Source organism: Condylostylus longicornis, unplaced genomic scaffold (assembly GCF_029603195.1).
Source record: "Condylostylus longicornis isolate FDR11 unplaced genomic scaffold, ASM2960319v2 ptg000004l, whole genome shotgun sequence".
Lineage (NCBI taxonomy): Eukaryota > Metazoa > Arthropoda > Insecta > Diptera > Dolichopodidae > Condylostylus > Condylostylus longicornis.
This window is the reverse complement of record NW_026577973.1, coordinates 22,420,235-22,438,773: the sequence shown is the minus strand read 5'-3', so window position 1 is coordinate 22,438,773 and position 18,539 is coordinate 22,420,235.

The window sequence follows — 18,539 nt, the reverse complement described above, 5'->3', positions numbered from 1 at the left end:
CATACATTATACATAATATACATTATGTTTTTCGAAACAAAAAAAGAGAAAAATAAAGGATTTTCAGTCCGACTCTATACTTTCTCTTGCATTTGTTTGTGTAATTGTATTAATTTTTTGTTTCAGTTTGAGTTGCACATTCAGCAATGCATTTAGGTTTAAAATTTTCTTTATTTTCTTTCCTTTAATTTTTCCAGCAAGAAAAACTCTGATACTTATGTACTTATATATATATAGCAATTATTAAAAATATTTTTATTTTCCTCTATATATTTTAGCTTTTGTATTTTTCTCTGGAAGTACAATTTTTAATCTTGTGCCAACGTTTTCATGCAAATATAATTTGACATGACTATACTTATACGAGTATTAAAAATATTGATCTATAATATTATACAAAAAAAAGTCATTGCAGTCTTAACAAATTTATTTTGTTCATTAAAACCATTTTTTTTGTTTAAACAAAAATTTTTATATTTTAAAAAGGTGAAATTCAAAACTTAGTCTTTAATTATTCTTTTTAAAAGGTTGTGATATTAAAAACTTTTATTAGAGTAACTATACCCGTGAGAACGTATGTTAGAAGGGTAATATAAATTTGCCTTATCATTTGTAACGCTAAGAAATAATGGTCTGAGACATAGATTCAAGCATACGCCTTTGAGCAGCGTCAAATTCTGAGTCAATTTAACCATGTCTGTCCGTCTGTCTGTACGCTCGTCCGTCCCGAGGATAACTTAAAGAATAATTAGGAAAGGCACACCAAATTTAAACAAAGGATTTATAATGGAAAATTCCGGAACCCTATTTAATTTTGATGTGATCGAGGTAGCTGCCCAAGTGATTCGGGTCATCGTTGAAATTTTTTGATTCAGTGGGGTAGCTGCCATACAACTTCAATAGTTGATTGGTCATGTCTTAGAAACTACTTAAGGTACATAGTTAGTGGCTACTGTTGACATATCATGAGCACTTATGATAGCTGTCATACGACTTCAGAATTCCATAATTACATAAATACAATATAAAAATTTCACACAAACAATTATGTTATTGCGACTGTTATGTTTGATAAAGGTCGTTAAAATTTCTTGATTGAGAAAATCAATCTTAGAGCTAAGAATTATTAAATGCCATTATAGGCCTACTCCCATTTATTATTGAAATTTCATACCTTTCGCTAATAAATACAATTTTTAATTTGAAAAGTGTAGTTTTTTTTAATCAGGTCTCAGAATATGCAATTATATTTATATTCGGAAAACGAGACGGAACATTGGCTTTTCGTTAATTTTATTAAAATAATATTTCTCCTATAAAAAAACCAGATCAGGTCTTAAATTTTAAAACAATATAAATAAAAGTTTTACACTTAAATTCTTAAAGCGAAATGTCCTAATATCACTAAAGAAGGATTGAATCTACTGTATATGTAAATTGTAATTAAAATTAACTGATATATTTTTCATTATATTAAAAAGGGCCCAAAATTATCATACGAATGCAGAAATCAGGACTCGCAATTTCGATTTGCCCAATTACACATTCTAAGTAACTATCTCTCTGGCTTAAGCACCCCACTTTGAAATTTTTTAACATAAATTTTTTTAGAGTAAATTCAATTATATTTTTTAAATAAAAAAAACAAGGACAGCTATAGAGCAAAATGAATAATATAATGCATCGATTGAATTTTTTTTAAGATGAAAAAAAATCACAAGCCAACATTATGTAGAGAATTTTGAATTGGTTATGTTTTCAAATACTTGATGTCAAGAGAAAAGGATTAAGAACTTTGATATAAGCAAACCTATATGTAAGCACGAGCATAACAAATATGCATTCATACATACATATACGTATAAGAGAAGGTTTTATATTATAATTGTGTATACAAACTCGTTCATATGCAAGTATGTATATTTTGAAGTGCAGATAAAAAATTTCTATTATGAAGTGCAATGAAAATAAACAGGTGAGAATTACTGAATTGTTCATCGTTCCAATGCATTGAAATGACAAGAAAAATTATACAGAAAGAATATTTTGTGTCTTCTTCATTTCTTTTTTTTTTAATTTTGCATTTGACAGCTTTAAGATATCGAATGGCAATGCATTTCCGTATAACATTAAAATTTTGTTAAAATAATTTTTAAGATGGAAGAAATGTATAAGAAAACAAAATTTATAAATTCTGAAATGACATTGCTTGAACAGTTGGATTATTTATATAAAACATTTTATATTTTAAAAACGGTTAAGTATAAGGTTGCTCTAAATTTTGAAACTAAATACAGACATTTGAAATTTTAAACGGAGATAACATAATTTTATGGTTTTATTCAATAAACTCGAGGTTTTACCAAATTTATATGTTGTTTTACAAATTCATAAGGATCTAAAAAATATTGAATTCGAATTTAGGCAAAAATTTCAATTTGAAATGCTTTTGATGCAAAACCGAAGCTTAATAAAAAAGAGAAAATCATTCCAATATCACAATGGAAAAAATTAATTTTATTTACAATTGTAATCAACGCAAAATTATTCTCTTAGCACCATAAAAGTTAATGCATATAATCGGAAAATATACATACAAGAGCCTTACTATGTAATTCGATTTCCAGAAACGATTTTCGTATTTGCAGAAACACAAAGGTATTACCATACAAACTAATTGGCTCCGCTCCTCTCCGGTTAATTGTTCCCAATAAAAAAGCAAAATCATTGATTCAATTAAGCGCGTAATTAAAGATAGAATTTTTTGAATTGCATGGTTTATGAATTAAAATAAACCTAGCGTTCAAGAAATGACGCAAAAAAGATACTACTTCGGTGGCTATACATGTTAAATAAATTCAATAGTGAACCTATTCTATTATAGCTATAACACCAAAATATTCCACCTCAAAAATTGAAATAGTAAATACACAGAAAAAAAATAAAAATTTAAATTTTTCTATTGATTTTTTATTGAATTTATACAAAAATTGTCAACTTTTTTGACAGATCGCTAAAGAGGGGAATTTTTCTTTCAATTTTTTTATATGCTTATACAAAAAAGCCAATCTTTTAAACGGGTTGGTCTATTAAGGGGATGCAATTAAACTATAAAATAAAAATTAACTTGTACGTATAACTGGGAAAAACGATATATTTTAATGTAGATCATAGTATGCACATGTGAAAGAAATCCGTCTTAATTTTTTATTAAATAAAAGGGGAAGAATCAATTAAAGGGTAGTACAATTAAGCGGGGTGGACTGTAATTATTATATCTAATTTTATAAAAATAATATTTTGCCTACCAAACCATAACTTAAATAAAATAAAATAATCCGCATATAAAATAAACAACTTTTCGATTGAACGAGTTTCTAAATTTAAATATCTTGGAAGCTGGTTAAGTGAAAATTAGGATTGCAGCAGAAAAATCAAATATCGATTTAGAATGGGAAGAGGAGCTTTTTTCAAAATACAAGAAATTATTTTGTCGCAGAAATCTAAGTATTAGAATCCGCACAAGATTTAAGAAGTCCTACGTATAGTCGGTCCTTTTGTACTGGATGGAGGTTTGGATAATAAAAGTTAAACTCGAAGTATTTGAAATGTTGGTCTACCGAAGAATGCTGAAAATTTCATGGACAGAAATGTTTCAAACGAAGTAATTCTAAGGAGAATTGTCGAAAACCGAGAATGTCTTCAAAGAATTAAATAACAGAAAACATCCTATTTTGGTCATTTTTTGAGAGGAGACATTACGAATTATAAAGTTTAAGGAAAAAATGAAGGAAAACGGGGTATTAGAAGAAGACAGATGTCACGATTAAGAAATATTAGGCAGTGACATAGTTAGACATCAGCAACTAGTTAACAGTATCATGTGATCGATAACGTCCAAAACTGGATATGCAGCAAAAGAATAATAAGAAGAAGAAATCCAAACTTTAAGCCTATTTTATTATAATAGTGAATTATTGTTCTTTTATATTTGATTCAAAACGCTTTATGTATTTTGTAATGCTTATAAATGAATGTACCTATCTGAAAATCTTAAAAATTTGAGCTACCAAAGAAGAGAACGGAACAAAGCAAATAAAAATAAAAAACAAAATAAATAAAAAAATCGCACGCACCCTTAAACCAATGCTACAATTGGCACTTTCATGTTCTTTTAGCTTCTTTTTCACGAAAACTATTCTTTTGCCAAACAAGTTGATGTGTGAGATTATTTTAACTGATTTATATACCCAATAATTCTTGAAGATTTCATTTTATTTTTGGAATTCTATTCAACAATTTGATGAAGATAATTGTCGGTTTAAAATTCTATGGAAATCTCGGAAACCAAGGTATACATACATCTATGTATACATAAAATCAAGAAGATCCATTCATACATGCGAACATATAGAACCTACGAATCAATGTAAAACTAAAACCACATCTAGATTATAGAATATTATGTTAAAAGAAAAATTACACAAAATAATAATAATAATAATAATAATACTGCAAAAAAAAAAACATTAAACATAAATCAGTTCTTTTAACTTTTTAAGTCCCTTTACTTTTTAACTTCGTTCACTATCCCTCTATATCAGATTTTCAGATCGTTTGTGTCTTAAACATTAATTATAGTGAAATAATCAGAGAAGTTATTTGATAGGTATAAGGTATAAAAAAATACAAAACGAAAAAAATGAATTTTGTGAACGGTTGAATAGTTTGAGAGTTCAAATGCGAGTACATGAAACATAATAAAATGGTATAAACAATAGAAAATTACAAATACATTAACGCACAACTATGCGAATCTTCTGAATGACGGTAGCTCATTGACTGCGGTTAGTGATTGTTGTTTACCGCTGCTGCCATGCTATTCCAATGTTGTTCAATTATTGTTGTTATTTTTATATTTTTCAGATATCGTTGATTGCTTTAACTCCTTTAAAGTACAAAAATGGATTTTTAAGAGTCTCATTTTAAGTACATGTATAGAATGCAATTACTTCTTTTTACACATAATAAATACACGTATGTATGTATTTAAAAATAAAGAGTGTATAAATAATAAACATGTGTATATAAGTATATAATGTACGTATGGATTTTCGTTAAGCAATCAAAGTTGAGAGCTTGTTATAATGGTAAAATTGCTTTTTTTTCTATATTAATACATGTGTAATGTACATGTAAATAACATATATACATACATATATACATGCATACATATTTTTTCTAAAGCAAATACAAAATAAAAAAAAACATCTACGACACCGATGATTGTGATTATAACGATGGTGATAATGATAAATTGCAATATAGCAGCTCTTGTATAGTAGATACGATGACGGTAGAAGGGTACACCTATAACACTAAAATTACAAAATTTATATTTATGCCTGTTTGTATATATTGTGTATATTGTGTTATGCATGTTAGAAATACAAATTGATGTTTGAATTTAATTTTTTTTTTTCTTCATTTTTAACTTCCACTCACATTGTGTGTTGGTATGCCATTTTATTACTCACAATTGTAATTCGCGTTTTACCTGCTTTACATGTCACATTTTTGCATTATGAATATCGATGTGACTTTATATCCTTTTGTACAACGTATACATATGTACGCAGTTAAGTAAATGTTTATTAAAAGTTTAACCAAATGTTAGCTGTCGTTTTTTGAAAATAATGGTGAATAGTGTTAGCAACACCATATTTACACGACTTTTCTAACACTAAATTTCGCTCTAAGTGTTTTTTGGTAAATAAGATGACTTCATCCATATACCTTACCACATAAAAGGTGAGGTATGCGAATGAAGTTGCATAGATGCGTAAATCGGGATGTAAAACTTTTAAGATATAACGGAATTTATTAGAGTTTTGAAATCTTCCATCGAATTAACCATAACCACTTTTCACCAACTCAAAGCCAAAAGAATGGTTTCTCCAAAAAAATATTAATGTTTAATTTGTTTTATAAAGATGTATGTTTTTAATCAGCGTCGAATTCTATAATTCCGAAACGATAACTCAAAAACTAATTGAGCTAAGTTCGCCAAATTTTCACAAATGATTTATTATAGTAAATACCATGACCTTATTTAAATTTGATATGATTGGGGCACTGGTTCGGGTAGCTGCCTTACAACTTCAAAATTTTTTTTTACTATAAGTATATAAGCATGGCCAATGTGTTTGATGGAAGCCGTTGAAATTTTTTGGATTCTTGGCTATTTCTTAGAAAATATTGAAAACACAGAACTGAAATTTTCCATAAATTAATCTGGTAATATGGCAACTTAAAGTACATAATCGGTCCCACAGTCAGCTATGATATACTTATTCGCACATAGTAATTGACACGGTGAACTCACTTTTTCTCGTTTAATATCAACTTGTCTCTGAATTCTGCAAAAAAAAATCAACCATGGCATGTCGTTGCGACCAGTGACTATTTCACAAGATATTTTATTTTTTTTGTACATAATCGATTACTTAAATTATTTTAAATGCATGTAACGTGTTAAATTTTTGAATTGACATTCCAGCAATTCTTATAAGTGGTGATAGTTTAAAAGCTAAAAATCCATTTCTTTAACTTTTTAAAGGATTTATATTATCAAATTTTAGAAAATAAAATAAAATATTAAAATCCCTATACTTTTTTCTGCCTCATCGATCTGAATAAACATCAACGCGTTTTATGTTGAACAGTTTAGATAAGTGTGGTGGTTCTTAATATTATTTTTTTAAGTGTGTAGATTGTGCCATGATACGTTTGGATTTTTCTTTTGTGTTCATTCGGTAATGATTTGGTTTTCAATTGTTAAGCGGTTGTTACGATTTTCTGCTACTGATGCTATGACAATAATAGTTAGTTTGTTCACCTTTACTGTTCACCGGAATATAGGTATACTTGTATACCTATTTGAACACACGTTGATGGTTGAGATTTTATTTCTCTATTGAGTTTTATATTTTGCTTTTAAATTTTCAAATTTTAAGTTAAATTGTCATTTTGATAGTTTTTTATATGCTTTTACTTTTTTGCATGATTTTTCTGTTTTGAAGCAAATTGTGGTAAAAAGATTACATTGGAATTTTTTTGTTCAAGATTTTGTTGATTAGAATTTATTTGCATACTGTACCAAGTTGCTTTTTTTTCTCTCTTACTACTTCTCGCGTACGTGTAAGTGGAATTTTTTTTTTGTCTTTTCCTTAAGGACTTGTTTACGGTGTCATTCAGAATTTTTTAATGACGTATTTCGCGGTTTCTTTTCAGGTACTATAAGTGATTTATTTTTTTTTTCTCGATGCATTGTACTTTTTATTTCAAATTATTGAACATTTGAAATGTGAAAGTTCAATTTATTTTTTTATATTCAATTTTATTTGCAACCTAAAATTAAAAATTTATTTGAATTACTGAGTACTACTAAGCAGCTTCATTCAAAAAAATAGTTGCATATTTCTGTTATGTTTGATAAGCTTATAAGAAATTCTTTGGTATAAGGAGTAACAGTTTAGTTTTCAACTGTTTCTTAAGTATTATAAATCCCATTTTAAATTACACAATGTTTTATTAACAAAAATCTGTAATTTTCATTTAAAAAGTTTAAAACTGAATCCTTATAAAAAAAAAACTCTGACAATAATTGCCAATTATATGAAAAGGAAATTAAAAATATTTCCTGAACAGCACTAATAAATTATTGACGAGAATAATACTCTAACTGGCAAACCTATTTCAATGATCATTTCGGAGTTTAAATTTGAAACTTTTTAAAATTGGAACTGCGGAAAGTTGCAATGCGCTCTAATTTGTTCGCATTTGTTTCAAAATTGTAAGTTGATTGCAATTTATAGGATTTACATGTATGTAAAACTATTTACCAGAGTTGATCAATTTTTTTAAGTACGTATGCATTTATATTATTTATAAACAGACAGGAAGACGAAAAATATTAAAGAAATTTAAAATTTACCGAAAAAAAAAAATTAATATGTATAATAAAGTTGTTTAGTTTTCTTTAAAGTATGCAATTCATCATATACATATACATTTGTTCACTTCCATATGCCCAAATTAAATTCAAGCAGCTTCAGAAGCTTACCAGCTTCACATATTTCTCACGATATCTATTTCGAAAGGTTTTATAGTATTTTAAATACGAATCGTGCAGGAGCAAATTTCAAAACTATAGTAAAGGAACTTGTAAAGGAACATATCCCAGCATTATGGCAATCCACACTTTCTCATAAGAATTTAGAAAAAATTTGTTGTCGACATGAATCAAATACGTTTTGTGCTTTGCGCCCTCTGATTCTTCTATCAAATATTTATATTTAATTAAAGAATGTATTTTTCAGAAATCGTATAATTAATTTAGGTAGCAGAAGGATTCAATTGTAATTAGGTGTAATTAATTTAGGTAGAGAAGAAGTTCGACTTGATCATTTTGTCCTACAATTCTCAATTTTTGAATATTTTCGCAAAAATTTACAATATTGCCTTATAATTCTGTTTTACACACTATAGTTGGATTGACTCTAAAATAGTGACAAATAAAATATCGGTTCATCGGTAACCCTATTTAATGAATGCATGTCTTAAGGAAAGAGAGAGTTAAAAAACCAAATTTTAGATAAAAAAAAAACAATAATCAAAAAATAAGAATTTTGTGCTACTAAATTCAATTCATGACAGGAAATTTGGTAATTTGGTAGTGAATAAGGAACATCCCTTAATTATAGTTGGTTTGATTTCCATGAATGACGCGGGGGGGGACAACTTTTACATTCTTCTTTAAATTTAACATTCTTAAATCATTGATTCTTATGACTATAACTTTTTTTCAATACATATCTACTTTATTTTTAATGACCAGTAAGACTATTATACAAATTTGACAATATATGTATGAAAAATTATAGCCATATAATTTTCTTACAAATTTTATGTTACCTGGTTGGAACATCGCGTTTTGACTACTCATGTTGCCTGATATTTTGACCTCGTTGCTTCTTTTACTTTTTCGTTTTTATTTTGTGTGTAGGAAAGGTAAAAATGAATAATTTAATAGTTGATGTTGAGAACGTTAGTCTTTTGAGTTTCATTTTTGTGTTTTTTTTTTGTTGATTGCTTCTTGTTGTTATTGTATAATTAATTGTTAATAAGATCGCGAAATGAGATAATAACATGACTAGTTGACTATCGTTACATTACTTAGCACTTAAAATTTCTGATTTGAATCAGTTATTTTTTCTTTTTATGGATTTCTATAATTTTTTGTTCAGTTGTGCGTTTTGATGATTAGTAGAAGGTCAAATTTTGTGATCATTGAAGCGGTAATAACTTTTCGTAAGTACATTAATAACAATAAATTAAAAATGATTTTTTTTCCGTTCTTATGAACTTTTGATTAATGAATCAATTACATGTCGGAAATCATGTAATTTCCAGCTTCTGTAAATTTTACAGTTTAAATATTTTTCAAATTTTTTATAAATTTTTTTTAGATAGTTCAAATGCAGGCATAAATATATGATGAAACTCACACAAAATTTCATAAAACAAGAATAGTAAAATTCTATAGAAATACCCACACAAAAGTATATAATGAGCATATGCATATGCATGTATATTTGTGCATACTTACAAAAATTAGTTAAAAAAACTAGATAAATAATGTCTTATTGAAGTTATAGAAACTTACAATGTGATATTAAGTAAACTTTCATTGTGGTTTAAGTAGAATTGTTTGCGGGGTAGTTTCAATAAGTTCGAAGTTTATCTTTTATAGAAATAGAGAAAGTCGTATACATATATTACATTCTTCTTATTTTTCTTTATGATTATATTTAATTTGAACAAATTGTTTCCTAAGTGGCCCATGATTATACAGCGCAAATCAACACAATAGCATGTTATGTTAATGAATTATTGAAGGGTGTACCCTTTGTATATTTAAAATAACTATGCATAAGTTAAGCAATGTGGCTACGTCAGAAACCACAAGAATCATCTTTAAGTGCTCTAAATCAAGGGCAAAAATTACATTTAAAATTATATTTATCACTTCCATATGTTGCCGATTGCTTCTTGTCCCATATGTTCATTATATAATAATGGTATACAATTTATTAACGAGAATAATGAAATGACAGGCAAAAATTATCAGCGATAATTACAAAAACGACAAAGAATAAATAATATAAAAATCTGATGTGGTCAGCACATAACCGACCGCATTGTGCATTGTCTAGTTAAATGAAAGTGTTGCAGAATATTATAAAAATGTCTGTTAAATACTTCTTTCCAATTTTTAGGACATTAGTAAGCTTACAGTTAACATACCTAGAAAAATGTAAATTTGGCTCTTAGTAGAGTTTCGCTTTGTGCTACCCGAATTCCCTGAAATGCTCGCCAGTTAGTTTCGGTAACATCCAGAACTCAAATATCAAACTTCAAAAAATTCTATCAATTCGTTCCGTAGATATGGTGAAAAATGTAAAATCGGCCCGCAAATCAGTTTTCGAGCCCTGATCTTTCCAAAAAATTTATATGTTCATTGTTTTAATACGAGGAATTCATAAATTAAATTTCAATGAAATCGATTGATTATTTCTCTTTATATACACAAAAAAATGTATATTTGGCCCGTAGTAAACGTCTAGTTGCCGATGCCTGATTTGTTCCAAAACATAGGAATTTTCGCGGACGGTCGAGCTGAGCTTATATATAAAATTTCAAGTAAATCGGTTGAATATTTTCTTCAAAGTGTTCAAAAATGTAAAACAGGCGCGCTAAAAAGTACAGTTCCCGAGGCCTGATATATACCAAAAGTTGATCAATCCGTGCCACGGTCGAAATAAACTTACATATAAAATTTCATCAAAAACGGTTCAGCCGAACTTGAGATACACGCGTGGACAACAGACCGACAGACCGACAGGTTGCTAAAAATAGTTTATTTGCACTTCCCTACTATGGAGAAGTACGTTCCCACCGAAAACTCGATATGCAAAATTTGTTGCCATCACATAACCTACCTATTGTTTACACAATACGGTCGGTAAAAATAAACAACTGAAATGACTTATAAAACTCAGGTGAAGTATTATGCATATGTCGGCATTTCATTGTCACTTTTATTCTTGAAAAAATAATATAAAAGAGAAAAATTAAAAAGACCAAAAGATTTTTATATAAAAATTGAATTGATTTACAAAAGGTATGAAAACTGTACTAGTTTCGAATATTAAAATAAAATATTGAATTTAAGAATTTGAAATAATTATGTATATAAAACACATTTGTATGCGGTTTTTATATATACAAATGTTATAAATTATATGCAAAATAACATAATAATTTATTTATGAGTGTAACATTGTGAATAGCAGTGCATAACTTATATTACATTTTGAAAATTAGAACTACAAATCTTTATAACGGCTATCAAGTGTTGAAATCGAATAGATGGATTGGTCAATATTCAATTTTAACACTTCCACGTATTCTCGCATTAATAATATGTCATATGCAATGTGGTCTTACAATGCAAAAGTTAAGTTGCGTCTTCACGACATTCGCTCGCTACAAAGAGCTTTGTATTTCCGTATTTTTCTATTTTTTCAATATAAACCCTTAAAAAACTAAAAAAATTTTGAAACGTATATATACCAAAATATTTTGAATTGATTTTAGTCTTTTCTAAGGGAATATCAAATTGAAAGGTATTTTATGTGTTTATGCATTTAGTTAAAATTTTAGAAATTGTGGTTTTGAAAAAACTGAAAAATATTTGTTAACTTGTTTGTAAAGATTGATCTCAAATTTTTATTGAATAATTTCGTTTGAAATTCTAATTGGATTCTTGATAATGTACAAACTATGTATGTATGTATATATGTATAAGATTGTAGTATGTACATATGCATCAGATGCAACATATACATATTATGTAAGTACAAGATACAGGGTGTTTTCCATAAGGTGGCATATAATTCCAGGGATGATTCTTAATTAATTTCCAGTAAAAAATTGTACGGAAGGGGGTGGTGGGAAATCTGGCACCTTTTTTTTTCAACAAACTGTAGCTCGAAAACGAAGTCCATCTCACCCATACAATTTATTTTACGAAATGTAGCCCAAGTCTCACACATACAATTTTTTGGAATTGCAAAAAAATTTTATATGCACTAATTTCTGCGTATTAAAATATTGTTATTTATAATTAGATTTTTTAAAGTACATATATGTACATTATAGATATGCATACATACATATGCAGGTTATTACACATAGACTCTTCATTGAATTAATACAATGAAATAATTTTTCATAAATGCTCATTCGATATGTAACGAAATTGATTTGAAAACTGTGAATTAATAATACATTAAAATTACTAAAATAAATATTTTTTTTTAATTTTTTTAATTATTTTTAGAATTACAACGACCTTTTGCTTTTATCCTTAAATTAAAATTACTTCATCGTTGTAATAATTATAAATATTATTAACAGTATATAAGTATAGAAAATTATTTCCAAGTACAAACGCAATTTATTAATTCTTATATTAAGTGCATACATACATATTTGTACATAGAATTCTCTCTTTATTCTCAAAAGAATATTAAGATGATGTACACATACGTACGTACACACATTTTATTTTAAATGAAATTATTTTTTGAAATTTTTTCAACAGTTTTTTAATTAAACAATTTTACATCAATAATAATATTATTATCAGTATGTATGTCATCATAATTAATCTATTAATGAATATATGATTGAATATGTGATAAAAGGAAATGTTTCTGCAATAGTTTAATAGCTGCTGTAGAAAATAATTATTAAGTATTTTCTGATAAACAACAACAACAAAAATTAATATAAAAAAAAATCCTTTTAGCAAAATAAATTCTTTAGAGCGTCATAATGAGTTCATTATCGCAGAAATGCATAACCATTATATAAAAAAATCTGCTTTTTTTCGAAAAAAATCAAAAGGAAACAAAATGTCTTTTTAAAATAGTATCCTTTTGAATATATATATATGTATATATATATATATATATATATATATAGTATCAGTATAATAAAATATGCACATAAGAGTAAAGAGCTATACTTTAGTTGAATATTTTATTAATAAAAGAAGGTATGTATGTAAAGAAAAAAATGTTTTTGTGCAATATTAAAAAGCTTTGATTTTTAAGAGTTGACTATCGAGTGATGAACTAAATTTTTACAAAGTGAATAAATCTAAAATTATAAACGAATTCAAACAAATTCATTTTTTTTTTTGCTTAAAACATAAAAAAAATTTTAATATTGAACGAAAAGTGCAATTAAGGAGTAGTAGTAGATTTTGATTAAAAATATTTTATATAAGATTTTTTTTTTCTGTGTACCTAGTGAATTCTTTTGAAGATTTCATTTGACAACAACTGCAGATTTCGTATTGTTTTCCTTACTCTCTTTATAAGCTCTAAAATTATTTTGTTAAATTTTAATTTACATTTTTTACATTTTTTAAAATTGAAAAAAAAATAAAACATTTTTTATTTGTGTAGTTCGAAGATAATATTGTAAAAACATTTACATAAGATTAATATGGTAACTATACAATGTTACCAATTAGTAAGAAACTTTGTTGATTTAATAAAACTTAAGATAAAGGAAAAGATAGCTTAATGAAAGTTAAAGTTGATTCGATAGTATTACAATTTTAGTAAAAATTATAATTTTGTAGCAAGGAAAATCTTCTATACAAAAACATTTGAACATTTTAATGAAATATTGGACCTGTCACTAGAATTTGTTCTAATGAAATACGAGTATTAGTGTTGCAGAGCTTTAAAAATTTTCAAATTTCTTGGCAAGTTTCATAAATTTTGTCGAGTAACAAATTTCATCGTAATCATTGCCCAGTCATCAAAACTCTTTAAGGTAGAATTTTATTGCACTAAGCTTTATTGTTTCAAAAAAATATTCTATTAACTTCTGAAGTTCTATGATGGCAGCTGTTATAAGAATTTATGGTAATAAATTAGTATAGTTTACAGCTTAGTCGTTTATCCAGTTTTTTACTCACATTTTATTCACTTTCAAACTAGAATTCTCCGTTTTTCTACTGGATATTTTATTTTTCAGATTTTATAAAAAATACAGAATAATTTTTCTCACTCGAAAATTACATTATACAAATACATGATAGCTTCTCACTTTCTTCTCACTTGAAGAGTAAAATAGTGAGATAAACGATCAGGTCCTTAGATTTTATACAGTTTTTAATTTTTTTCGCATAAATATAGCAAAAAATTGTATAATTATATCATTCACGTAAATAAATCTATCAATATCTTTAAAAAACAATAATACTGAAATAAATTTTTAAATTTGGTTAATTGTTATGAAAGTTATACATATATTATGGCAAAGGGTAAAAACCGAGTGAAATCTAATTCGAATTTGTGCAACACTTCTTTTGATATAAGGAATTTTATTGTTGATTTTATTGGGATTTTTTCATCTTTCAATTTTTAATTAGTTTCATTTAAAATAAAAGTCAGTTGAATTGCTTCAATATATTGCAATTTGTATCTATGTATGTATGCCTTACTTTTATTTAAATTCTGAGAAACTCACTTATTTGCATTATTGAAAATTTTAATTAATGTCCTTATGTCACTGATCTCAGTTTATAATATTTCATTTTAATCTTTGTATGTGGAATTCACCTAAATCAAATAAATTGACTAAAGAAAAATTATAATTAAAGAAAACAATTAAAAGGTTATTGTGTTAAATGGTAACTGTGAATACGAAGTTATTTTCGAACTCCATGCGTATTTTATTCTTAGAGTGATTTGAACCATAAATTATGGATACAGTACGGATTTATTGTCGTACCCTTTTATTTAAAAAAAATTTCTTTTACATCTTCTTTGATTTTGTTCTGTTTCACAGCTTTGGTTAAGTACCACTTCGGAATGGATTTTACTTCAAGTACTTTCAGACTTTTTCCAAAACTTTTTTTTTGATTTTTTTTACATATTTTTTTTCTTTTTTTTATTCTCTCCTTTTTTAACCAAATTTTTCCAATTCTAATTTCTTTTTATTTCGAATATTTTTGAGGGGTTAAAATTTATATTTTTTTATTGAGAATTAAAAATAAAAAACACTTGAAAACTGTTAAAGAATTAAAAATTTAAAAAAAAGGTGTGAGCACATTTTGAGTGTATAAAGAAAAACTAACCTCAGCTAGAAAATATGCAGATATACAGGTATATATATGTACATACACATGACCATGTAGAATGAGAGTTGGAAAATTTCAAGGGAAAAAATATAGATGAGATTATTACACATTCGAATTATCCTATACATTTACGGGTTGCCACACCAGGAGTAATTACTTAAAATCGAGGTATTTTTGTTCAATTACTTGGTAAAGTCTAAGGTAATTTTGCGTATTATGAATATTATGTTTAAATACCGTTAATATTAGCGCAATCAGACAAAATTTAAATTTGTTAGAAATGTTTTAGTATATTGTATTAATAATTACAAATCTTTTGTCATGCAAATGACTAAGTTTTTTATGCTATATAAACCGAAAACTTATTTTGTTTGTCAAATTATTTTCATTATAAACTGCAGACAGCTCAGATAACTGCGATTTTTTCTAAAATTATGACAACAATATATAATAGCGAATATTATTATGGATCGGTTTTTACAACATAAAACTAGAAACGAAAACGTTAATATTTTAAAATTTAACTAGTAAATTACATTATCTACTCTTTTCCAGTAAACGTAAACTAAAAAATTATTTGACGCACGAAGAACATGAATATATTTTAATTTTTTCCTTTATGTTTGGCAACCCTACATTTACGATAATATGTTTTTGTTTTTATTGAAATCAAAGAATGAATATTACTTTCAATGTGTCTGTGATGATGACTGGATTATACGATAATATTGTAATAATGATGATGAGAATGCAGGAAATGAAGATTTTTGAAATTTTAAATGGACCATAATTATTTTATGAGAATAAGAACCAAATTACGGAATATAAAAAAAAACCAAAAAAAAAAATTAAACTGAAGAGGTATTTGAAGAAATTTAAGACTTGTTATATGGTTATTATTTCAGATTATTTTTCTTTATTTTTTTTTTTGTTGAATTTCGAAAATTTTATAAGCATGTGTTCCTCTTAATATTTACTTGCAGAGTTTATATAGAGCGAAGGAATCAAGGTGAAGATTATAATCCTTAATAATAGCTTGATTTTGTGTTCTTGTTTTTCTAGATTTTTTTTTAAGTTGAAATGTAGCAGTTTTAATTATGGTCTTTATATATTATCACAGAAACAAAGATATTTAACGTTTTGTTTGAAGTTCATAATGCCCAGGCACAGTTTAATATCAGTTGATGTTAACTTTTGTTCAATTATAATTATGATAAAAGTTTTGACAAAAGCAAGGAAATTAATAATTTTGCATACAAATTTTCTAGAATCAAAAACTTTTTTTCGGTTTTGAATTACAACGGGGGGCCATTGTTAATAAAAATTTTGCTTAAATGAACTCACATGGCATTTAAGGCAAAATATCCTCTTGAAAAATGAGATTTAGATGTAACCAGCAGTTGTGCACGAGAATTTGCATAATACATATACATATACATATAATACGCAGATGTATGAGTTTCATATAACATGTATTTGGAAAATATGTACTTAATTGAATTTTATTTAGAATTCTTATGGGGTTGTATTTGTTTTCAATAATTATTTATACTATGTTGTTTTTAGTTTCCTTCTAGTTTTACGGAATAAATTTAGTAAAATAATTTCAAATAATTTCACGTTTACATTTTCATGAAATTTTCCCCGTACACTAAGTATTGAAGTTCTAAATAATTTTAATGGGCGTTTTTTATATTAAAAATAAAAATTTGTGAGCTCTAAATACTTTTTGAACTAACAATATTTGAAATTATTTTAAATTTTTTTAAATGTAAGGGGGAAAAATCCCATTTAATAAACCATTTTATTTTTTTTTTAATTTTATGATTGAGATGTCATATTCTTCTTCTTAACAAGAGTTGCGTGATTTTCTAAGAACATTTTTTATATTTCACTCTTAATTTTTTTTTTGGTATGTGGGCATGTAAAAAAATCAGGGAATTAAAAAGAGATTATTACATTTTTTTTTGGAAAATTTTAAATTGTAACTTTTTTGTAATTTGGGGTAAGACTTTATATGTTTTTGACCATTTATACCTTTTAAACACACATTACTATAAATATAATGAATTTTTTTAAAGAGCGTATGTAATGCATAATATTAACATGTAATGACTCCGTGTAATTTTCTAAGTATGTATATATATATTCAAATATTTTAAAAGTGTAATTTAGGGTTTGATTAATAGAGTCTTAAAAGTAATTAAAAGAAGAAAAAAATAAATGAACAATTTAAAAGGGATAGGTTTCTTAGATAATTTTTATTTTTAAATTTATATATTAAATTTTTAAAGAAATTATATTTTGATTAAAGTTAACAAGGTTTTATCAAAAACTTTAAAACAAATCACAAATACATAAATTGTGAACCATAATGAAAAATTAGTTTTGGATTATTCCATTATTGACCATTATTTCCATACAAGACTATACAAAGTGGAATCATAGGAGACAATAAATTACGTGTATCTCATTTTTTCAATAAGATTGCTCTTTTTTTCAATAGGATTTTTGCATTTTTTCTCAAATTATCAAATTATCGACTGAACGTCTCACTTTCAAAAACAAAATGAACAAATTTTGTATACATTTTAGGAAAAACGAGATACAAAATTCCGAATAAATGTATATCAAAATTATGTAGTTACTCACTTTTTTCTCACTTGCCGAGTAAAATGGCGAGATAAGAGGTTAGGCGCTTAAATTAAAGGTGGAGAACTATCGACAGTTTTCAAATATCGAAACTATAGAGTTTTTAAAATTAAACTAGTCAAAATATTAACTATTTAGAATCTTGTTAAAAATTTGACAAACAAGAACATAAATGTTCTATTAAATTTTTATGAATTTCCTAATAATATTTATGCATACATACGAGTACATGTACGTTATTAATAATATGCATAAGTCCATATTTCAAGTTTTTTATGAAATAAACAGGTTTTACGGAGCAAACGCAGAAAATTTTTGAGATATTCCTGCAATCAAGTTTCATAACTAAGTAACGCAAATACAATATTAATTCTGCCAGAGATAAAAAAAAAATTGGATTTTATAGATTCTTTAATTATATAAAGTTTCCCTAAAGGAGTCGCACCTTATACAAATGATTTTATTTGTTGAAATTTCTTGGTTTATTTGTTGCCATTTTCTTGTCACCCAACCAGAAATTCAAATAAGATTACCATAGTTATTGCCCGTTATTTCCCTTCTAATTTATAGCGAAAATATCATGTTTTTTCCAGTTGTA